The sequence below is a fragment of the Mytilus edulis genome, chromosome 3 (genome assembly GCF_963676685.1).
Source record: "Mytilus edulis chromosome 3, xbMytEdul2.2, whole genome shotgun sequence".
Lineage (NCBI taxonomy): Eukaryota > Metazoa > Mollusca > Bivalvia > Mytilida > Mytilidae > Mytilus > Mytilus edulis.
This window is the reverse complement of record NC_092346.1, coordinates 35,075,936-35,087,096: the sequence shown is the minus strand read 5'-3', so window position 1 is coordinate 35,087,096 and position 11,161 is coordinate 35,075,936.

Genomic DNA, 11,161 nt, shown 5'->3' with positions numbered 1-11,161 from the left:
TTAAAAAAAATAAAAAAAATTAACAGGCCTTCAATGTATCATATTTCATTAGTAGCATTAATCGATCGTGTTGACATCTGTTTAAAGGTCCAAATTCCTTTCAAATAATCTTATTTGTGACCCACTCCTTTTAACACGCCTGATTTGGACATGGATGTTTATCTTGGCGTCTAGTGCTAAAGTCATAAGAATCGAGCGACCGGTGAAAAATAATGTTATTCCAATTCTTGAACCAATGCATACAAACATCATAACTTAGTCTTCTGTGCACGAATTTATTATTTTTTTCCCATAAATTTCGTATAAAAGTCAATTTTTTTTCAATCAGTCAGTGTTGTTGTGAAAATATGGCAGGTAATAAAAGTTCGTGTTTTGAAGCTGAAGTTTAACGATTGTCACCTGTTTGTCAACAATCAACAAAAAATCAACAAAAAAGCATTGACATTGAGCACGTGTTTAACATGTAAAATCAGATAATAGTTTATTTCAAGGACATCCATGAGTATTGCGATCACTGAATTTTTACGAGATGGGTTGCACTGAGGTCACTTTGCATACGGAAATAAAGTAAACTTCTTCTAAATATGAACAAATTAAAGAATTTTCTTCAGAAAAAAGTATATGTACATAAGTTTAATAATGAAAACTATCCATTGAGTTATAAAAAATCATATGCATTATTTTTTTTTAATTTGAGGTTTCTTATGACTTTAACTACCATTTAATTGATTTTTTCCCTGGTACACATATGGAATTACTATTCAACACTGTATGCGCCTGTGTTGTGTGGTCAATGACTTCTACTATATAAATTCATAAAATTGAGAATGGAAATGGAAAACATACTTATATTCGAGTAAATTAGTTACTATTTTTAGGTCGTTTTTGGTCATATAGCTCTTCAACTGTTTAGGTTGTAAATTATTAGCTATCGGCTATGAGCGGTCCTGATAAATTTAAATGCAGAAAACCGTTTCGGGAGCATGAAATTTAAAACGTGTTGTTTCCAATGTTATTGCCACATAATAAAGTGCAAAAAGTAAAATCACAAAAATACTGAACTCTTGAGGAAAATTCAATCGGAAAGTCCCTAATTATTTATCAAAAGTACCAGGATTATAATTTTATACGCCAGACGCGCGTTTCGTCTACATAAGACAAATCAGTGACGCTCAGATCAAAATAGTTAAAAAGCCAAACAAATACAAAGTTGAAGAGCATTGAGGACCCAAAATTCCTAAAAGTTGTGCCAAATACGGCTAAGGTAATCTACTCTTGGGGTAAGAAATTCCTCAGTTTTTCGAAAAATTCAAAGTTTTGTAAACAGCAAATTTATAAAAATGACCATATAATTGATATTCATGTCAACACCGAAGTGCTGATTACTGGGCTGGTGATACCCTCGGGGACGAAACGTCCACCAGCAGTGGCATCGACCCAGTTGTGTAAAAAGTTATCAAAAGTACCAGGATTATAATTTTATACACCAGACGCGCGTTTCGTCTACATAAGACTCATCAGTGACGCTCAGATCAAAATAGTTAAAAAGCCAAACAAATACAAAGTTGAAGAGCATTGAGGACCCAAAATTCCTAAAGGTTGTGCCAAATACGGCTGAAGTAATCTACTCCTGGGGTAAGAAAATACTTAGTTTTTCGAAAAATTCAAAGTTTTGTAAACAGCAAATTTATAAAAATGACCGTATAATTGATATTCATGTCAACACCGAAGTGCTGACTACTGGGCTGATGATGATACCCTCGGGGACGAAACGTCCACCAGCAGTGGCATCGACCCAGTGGTGTTGTTGCGAATAGTACGCAATTATAAGACATTGGACTTTTATTTGACATTGTTTATATAATATTACATTGTAATTTTAATTATAGTAAATGAATCATACTAGAATATTCTAGATGGATATTGAAAGTACTTGTGTATATTTATGTTCAAGAAAGTGTTGGCAAATTCCGGAATTTACCCTGTTACTAAAAATAGATTATTTATCATTTTCTCTAGTTAATTATAGTTTGTTCTAGATTTAGAATGTTCTTATGATTTTAGTATATAAGTTAAGGGTTTATATGGATAATTATGATTGTTAAAATAGTAGTAACAGAAGTAAAGAAGTATTATCAGTTGAACTAGAAAGAAAAAGACGGATTATTCCAATGTGGTATTTATTAACTGTGCATACTGTAAATAACTGTTAGTTATTGGATTAAAGATATTAAAGGATTCCGTGTTAGTCTGATTTCGCCACATTGTATGGTGCCGGAACCCGGGAGTTACAGAAAAAGAAATTTATAAAGAATACGGAAAAGAAGTAACCACAGAAAAGATGGCAGTCTCATATTTGAAAGGACTCTGTACAAGGTACAATAATTTGTTAGCTAAAGAATTAGATAAAAGTGGAGATATAATAGCACAAGGGATTCAAGATGAAAGTGTGACAACACAATTAAGGCAAGTTTTATCAGCAGAGAGACGATTAAAGGATTTTGCAGCAAACCTGGAAGATAGTATGAAGGAAATTTCACTTATATTAGAGGAAAAAGAAGATAAAGAAGGTGAAATTGTAAAATTTACAAAGGCAAGTGAAATATATTTTAAATTGCTTGACGGTGTAACACAGCGCTTAGACGAATTAAAAATATTCGAGGAAGAAATTCAGGATAAAATTACAGATACTAAGAAAACAGAATCGGCCACTGACCACAAGGTGGAGCATTTATTACAATTACAGACACAAATGCAAGAACAGATATTACAGTTTCAACAGTTACAACTCTAAGAATTACAGAGGAAAAGTCAACCTTCAACAGTAAGTGTAGTTAAACTTCCTAAATTAGACTTAGTTTCGTACAATGGAGATAAGTTAAAATGGACAGAATTTTGGGATTCATTTGAAGCAGCAGTGCACACAAATCAAAGCTTGACAAAAATAGAGAAATTAAATTACTTGAAAAGCAAACTTTTTGGAACAGCTAATTCCGCTATATCTGGTTTAACGCTCTCCCATGAAAATTACGATGTAGCAATTTCAATACTAAAGGAAAGATGTGGAAATGTTAAATCTGTTGTCAACAAGCACTATTCAGATTTAATAAACCTTCAGTCAGCTTCAAATCAAACTACACATTTACGTAGACTTTATGATGACATGGAACGACACTTACGTAGTTTGGACGCAATGCATCAAGATGTAACCCAAGATGTATTCATCTCGATGATAACATCTAAGCTACCAAAGGAAGTCTTTATTCAACTTGAAATACAGAAAGGTAACAATGAAAGGTGGACAGTAGGGAAGTTAAGACAGTTTTTCAATACTTACATAACTGCTAGGGAAGCTGCAGAAAGTCAGTCTAAGGAAACACATACTGGTCCCAGTTCTGAAGAAAAACAGCAGTCTAAAATCCAGTCGAACAACAGTAATTTTCAAACAAGAAAACACTTATCTGCAGAAGCTCTGATGACAATAAAGCCATTTGGAAAAAACTCAGGCAGTGGAAATTCAATGGTTTGCCGATATTGTGATGGACACCATTGGAGTGATGAGTGCAGAAAGTTCAGTACAATTGGAGACAGGCAGCAGAAAATCAAGGGTAATTGTTATACATGCTTGAAACCAGGACATGTTAGTAGAGACTGTAAATTTGAAAAAGCATGCTATCATTGAAAACAGAAAAAGGGTCACCATAAAAGTCTATGCCCAAAGAAAATTCCCTCTCAACAGAAAGAAATTTCACATCTAGCTGATGAAATGTGTGAAATAGCTTCAAGTGAAGAGAACGTACCAGAGAATAGCTTGTTGTCCTCCGGAGATATAGTTTTGATGCAGACAGCTCAAACAACTGTGTCAAATACAGAAGTTAATGAAACAGAAGTAGTAAGACTATTAATGGACTCCGGATCTCAGCGAACATATATAACAGAAAATTTGGCCAATAGATTAAACTTGAAGAAGAAAGCTACAGAGGAGATAACTCTTGTAACATTTGGTGCAGATAAGCCAAAAGCATTAAGAACACAAAAGGTGTCATTAAAGATCAGACTAAAAGGTGGAGTTTTTATGCTTATTGATGCTAATGTTGTTCCTAAGATATCAGGATCAATACTAAGAAGACCTTTACAAATGGATGTATGTGAAAATGTGAAATACTTATGTAACAATCTGCAACTTGCTGACACACTGCCTAGTAGCTTAGAAAGTTCAACAATAGAGATTCTTATCGGAAATGATTATTATTTGGATATCATATTGCCACAGAAAATAGAAATTCAACAAGGGCTTTATCTACTTGGCTCTAAGCTAGGATGGATCCTTACAGGAAGGTCACAATTATGTGATGAAGAAAGAGAGAACAAAATGACGATGACTGTAAATAGTTTATTATCTACTCTACAATTGACACATGCCTGCAAATCAAGCCTTCCATTGAAGATTTCTGGAAATTGGAAACTATTGGAATACAAGATTGTCCATATACATCAGACGACGAAAATACTTTGAGTAACTTTGTCACCTTACTCAAAATGGAAAATGGAAGAATTGAGTGCAACACTCCAGCAAAGATTGGTGTAGTGTTAATAAAGGACAACCTTCCACATAAGAGTTGGAAAATTGGCCGCATATGTCAATTAGTAGTCAGCCGAGATGGTCAAATAAGATCTGGTAAAGTTATGCTACCTAATAAGAAGAATTTAAACCGAGCTCTGAATATGCTATATCCTATTAAAATTATAGATAATATGACACTGTACGTCATTCAACAATTAACAAAATTGATAATAGATTGTATGTTACTCTCAAAATTTGTAAAAGTTTGTATGTTACTCTGAAATTTTTTTTAATTTTTTTTTTTTTTAAACATATTTCATTAATAATCACCTTTAGGTGTCCAGGGAAGCAATTAATGGGCCCCCGAGTTATACAGTCTCGTTTGTTGGGGGAACAGCAAATGACATAAAAAAGCTTCCCATTATAAATTATTAACATCTATCATTATAAATATCATCTTTGCTTGTACACATGTACATGCACATGTAATTATTATCGATCTATATATCTATACCTCACACCCTATATATTTATTTGAATAAAGTTGTCATTCTATCTGTATCTTTATCTCACAAAAGCTTCCTGTATTTATGAAGCAGTTTCAATTGTATAGTACATCAAGCCTTTCTTTTGTTAATTTCTTTTACATTGAATTTCTGGTCGAGTGATCTTTTACCACGTGCGATTCGTTAAAAATTATCTGAAAGGGAATGTGTACTTCATTCATAAAAGTTGGATTAATGATTTTGCTTCCCAAAAAGGATTTATTTCAAAGATATGGAGGGTAAATATTTGTTTATAATATGTACCTGTTGATACAACATGTCTTGTTATAATTATATAATATACATGAATTATATACACAACATAAAATTCATATAGGGAGTTGAGAGCAGTGTATGTATGATTATTCATTCAGTATGAAAGATGTCATTACACTGACCTGACCACGCAGAATATATATTTATATACAAAAAATGTCACTCATAGTAGAAAAGGCTCCATTGTTCGTATTTGGTTTAAGATATTTGAGCAAAAATTGCATTTCATGTTTTATCATATTTAAAATCACCGATTTACTTATCCCTTTCTTTTGATATTTTGCGATATTTCTAATTTTCCAAATCACCCATTTTGTAATAAGAAGCATTTTTTGTAATTTTTCCTCCGTGTAAATTATATTATGAAGAAACTTCCATTGAAGTTGTTTAGTTTTCCTGTTAGCTAAATTCTTATTCAAAGTGCCTCTAATATATTTCCATGGTAGTTCATTCCCAAAATGTAAATTTTATTTAAACTGACTATTTGGAGTTGTATTATTCCAATAAAAGTATCTAATATCTTTAAAGGGGCACTAGCTACGAGGTATATGAAAACCCTTATATACTTTTTTTTGGCTCAATCGGTAATGAAATACAAAGAGTGAAATAATTATTCCATTTTAGTACCCAACAAGGTTCAATTTTGTCAAAATAAGCAAAAAAACATTGACGATGACTTATTCACTTGCAAGTGAATAATTCGACCTCATTGGATCCGTATTTATGTGAGCTTTAACTTAACCCCTTAGCTTGTGATGGATTACACGTGAATTGTAAAGTTATTTAAAGGAAGGGAATGTCAACATTGAAAGTGAAACAAAGGTAAATCATTTGATTGACTGATTCGATCCACAAATTAGCATTTATGATACAGGTAAAGCGACGGTAAACATTTGATTTTTATCTGTAATATGAAATTAAAAAGACCTATAATAATTCAACAGCACGTGTTAGCTTTCTCTATTTATATCTATATTTATGTTTACATCGCTTATATGGTCATCGGATGACTATTGAGGTCAACTCGATAAATAATTAGATGGCGTCTAGACTCAAATATTTATTGTTTTATTTAGACTTTTATTAGTTTGGATAAATGTTTTGCATTGTTATAAATTAAATATGAGAATTTAATTAGAATCGGTGAACATGAATTAGACAGCTAGTGCCCCTTTAAGGGATATTATTTGGCATCAACGACAACTCCATTTTTTGTAAATTGACAAGAATTTATTATGTTTATAGGTCTTTCAGAATGACCTTGTATGACTGAGTCTGTTTTTAAAACGTCAATTTGTTGGGGTGTTAACGAAGATTTAATGCGGCTTTATTGTGCTATCCAGTTCCTTTTATCTGTAAGAATGTTAAAAATATCAAAAGAAGTTTTAAAGGATTTATTGTTTAAGTCCCATATATCTTTTATTTTTGTTTTATTCCACTGGAGGTAAAATTCGCATCATATAAGGCATGTCCCTTGAACTTGAATTTACAATTGCCGAATATATTTTCATCTCAAAGGTCCTTTTTCGTGACAGATTTTGGGGTTTTCTGTAAGTCAGTCCAGGAAATTAAAAGTTCTTTATAATATTTAGACATTTGTATTTGCCTAAAACCTCTAGTGTCCGAACAAGAACATATAAAAAAAGTCTGTATCATATTTTTCGTCTAGTGACGTTAACCAGAATTTTCCTATTGCATTCCTTTTTGTTTTTGTACATACTTTTCACCTGTTTTGAGTTAATAAAGTCCCTTAAATTGATCATTCCTATCCCCCTTTTTCTTTCAGTAAACAGCACACTATTCTTGCGATTTGGTTTGATTTCCCATCCCATATAAAAGACCTTATTTGTTTTTCGTATATATTTGGGATACCTCTCATTTAAATTTCGTCTACAATGACAGAAAGTACAAAGGATTTAATAATTAAAACTTTTCCCGTGAATGTGAGATCTCTTGATTTCCAAACCTCCATACACTTTTAATCTTATTTATTTTTCCTCACAAATTTGATCTGCGTCCACCCCATATCCATGTTGTACCTCTAATGATTTCACAGTCCGCTATAGTCCATCAGCTGGTAGGGCAAAATTTCAATTCTGTGTTACACCCCAGGGTACCGCAATTTTTTGTTACAAATTTAAAGAGTAATATATGAAGAATATTTTAAGAGGTGTTAGACTTTTGAAAAAGTGTCCAAAAGGGGTTAAAAGGGGTCTTATTTAAGGGTATATCAAAACTTTTATTTTGCACATATTTTCAGAAAAATGTAAAAATAACCAATTATTCAGTACTATTCTTTTTATTAAATGGAACAAATCATATCTTATTAAAACGCAGGCTAATTTTTAATTAATTTTAAAACCGTAGAGGACCAAGAAAAAAGGAGGAGGGTAATTTCCAAAATGATTTTGAATGAAAAGAAGCTTACGTACTAATTCTCTTCATAAAATGGTATATTTTATTTACATTGAAACATAGAGCATAAAGTAACTAAAGGCTGTTGATACATCACATTCATGAAATACCTCACATATTAAAACACACAAAACTGTCACAATTTCTAGAGCTCTATTTTTTAAAATATTTTTAACAACCGAATCACTACATTTTAAGGTCACGCAGAAGGTCAATCCATAGAATCATCATTAGTTTGGTCACCTGTACCTACTGAATTATCATTATCATCATTTCCATCATATTCGTCGTCATCGTTAGCAATATCAACGATTTGATAATCCTTATATCTACAAGCTTTCGACCATAAACATACAGCTATCTGTTCAACACAGTGTTGAACACATGAACATCTTTTGTTGGCACAACCAGCTTTACACGAACAGCACATCAGAATTATTAAAGCATCTAACGCTGGTTATTGGTCTAGCCAATTGATACTGATCAAATCGTTCTAAACAATACAACCATAGTTGTTTGGCAACAGACCAGTGTGTGTTTAAGAGCAGATTTCCAAATCTTCGTCTGAAAGTTGGCTTGTTTAATGTGCTTTAACATTGCATCTTTTGTTGGGGGCAGTAGATGACAATGAATCTTTTTTTTTGTTGCAATTCAAAACGTTCTGATCTTTATGCATCGATATTTTTAATTTCGTAGCCATATATAGAACACGTAAAACCTCTCGAGTGTTTTGACAAATCTTCGTCAACCTCTTCAAAGGTTTCACCACGATGGAATAGACCTTCTGAAACTCCACATAACGTGTCAAAAAGCCGAATGCTTTGCTTTTTTTCCTTTACCAGACAAAACACTTACTGAATCACAACCTGTATTGCCGTGAAATTCTGGCAGTTTTCCACAAACATTCTCACCAAATTTCGCACACATTGATTGCACATTTATTAATCTGCATTTGGAAGATGTACCTAACAGACTAACAATGTTAGAATTGATATGCAACTGTGAAAATAGTGAGCCAATACTTCCACATCAGTGTCAGAAGGTTTTATAACAATGGAGTCGTAACTTTTGTCAGTTGCATGTTTTTGCATGAAGAAACATTTTGTTTTCGGCTTCTTCCTGTTTGATTATAAGCTAAAATCATTCTACGCTATTTCATTTTCAACATATATTTTGTGGCACATACTTCCATGTGATACAAATAAATCAATACATTCAAGTGTAAATCTATAGGATTGTTTACTCTTTTCCTAACCAAAGAATTCAACAAGAGCAACTTTGTTTCCCCCAACTAACAAACATTTCTTCCATTTCCAAGAACACGATTGTGATGGTCTAGAAATTATCGTAATGATTTGCCCTTCCAAGGACCTGCCGATCTAATTTCTTTTTGGATATTGTGGGATACTAATCAGTGACAAAATCAATGCGGGACCTCTATTCGAAACTAAAAGGATGGTTTTTAAAATAACAATTGCCAAATCGAAAAAAGTGCTAGGTATCCAAGTAATGGATTGAATAACTGCCATGTCATCAAATATCCACATGCTTTCCTAAGGAATGACCCTTTTCTAAAAGACCATCCAGGACAGATGTTAAGTTTTCATTACATGTGTACCATCAAAGTTTGCAAGAGACATTGGAAGAGGACCTAATTCAGACTGGAGAACCTATTGAATAACCAACTATCTTGTCTGGGCTATGACAAGCAGGCGACATTTTTTTTCATTTGCTCTCAATGTTTTGTTGTTCTTATCAGCCATTAACTGCTCTCCTTTTATTTCCTTTTTTAAAATGATTTTCTTTTGATTGTTTTGAAGATATCGGTTGACTTTTGAATAAGCCGTTCAGTAATGAAAATTTCTGAACCAAATTTTCCCTTTTCATACGCGTTTAGAAGGTCGCACATTAATTCCGAAGAAGCAACAGAACCCGAGAACAAGCCATATAACTGCTCAGATGTTTCAAATGGATTTGGCCAGCTTTGCAGTGTCTGAAACAATTTCATAACATCAGTTTTGTCTCGCTTCATTCGAGTTTTTCTAAGTTCTTTTTGTGCGGATGTTTCAGGGTTAACCATTCCAACCAAATCTCGACATTTTAAGGATATTGAAGCTCTTTCCACTGCTGGTGGACGTTTCGTCCCCGAGGGTATCACCAGCCCAGTAGTCAACATTCTGTGTTGACATGAATATCAATAATGTGGTCATTTTTATAAATTTCCTGTTTAAAACTAAGGATTTTCTTATCCCAGACATAGATTACCCTAGCCGTATTTGGCACAACTTTTTGGAATTTTGGATTCTCAATGCTCTTCAACTTTGTACTTGTTTGGCTTTACAAATATTTTGATATGAGCGTCACTGATGAGTCTTATGTACACGAAACGCGCGTCTGGCGTACTAAATTATAATCTAGGTACCTTTGATAACTATTTCATGTGCATTTAACAACCAACGTTTAAGGTTCCGCTAAAGTCAAATTTTTCTTCGAATGAGGCATTATATTAAAAGTATAATTTCTCAGTTAGTTCTTACACTTGTGTCTTAATACTAAGTCCATACATTTACACCAATATGAAGTTACTTGTAATGAAAGGATTTTGGAAAATTAAAAAAAAAAATACGTAATTCTGATTTTAAAAGTTGAAAATTGCACTTTCCAACACACATTTTCCCAATAAATTCATAAATAGCACTTTTCCTTGCCCAGTATCGTACAATGTATGGGTGTAGTTTTTATGAAGTACAAGCTAGCATTTCAAATGCATGTCAATTATCTGTTAAACAGTTCTACTAAATTGTTTGACTGCTGTACGAAAAATTAAGGGCGCCATTTTTAAGTTTCAATATGGCGTTGAATTTCCAGCATGCATTAGAAATCCCTAGCTTTGGTCCCTCTTTATTATGATTTTTCTTAAATCTAATATTGTATTGCGTGTCCATAACATTAATTTGTTAAAACATTTACCTTTTTTTTTTTATCTTAAAATCAACATTTGTTTACAGTTGTTCATACCTTTAGAAACCGAAAGTAGAAGTTCAAATTAATCCGCGGTTTCGAATTATGGAAAATCTATAATATTGAAATTTTGAATAATACAACGTTGGTTTTGATACAAAGAAGTTTATTTTAATATAAAATGCATAGTTATTAAATGATTTACATAATATTTTACGGTTAACTCTAATACGAAGTAAAAGTAAAAATTATAAGTTTTATTAGAGGAACATATAAAACAAAAATCTAAGGAAAGCAGAAAGAAACACTGATACAGATTGAATTGCAACAATATATATATATGAAGCAAATACAAGAAAGGTCGCATTTTTGGTAGAGGTCTAGGGAGACACAGAAGATT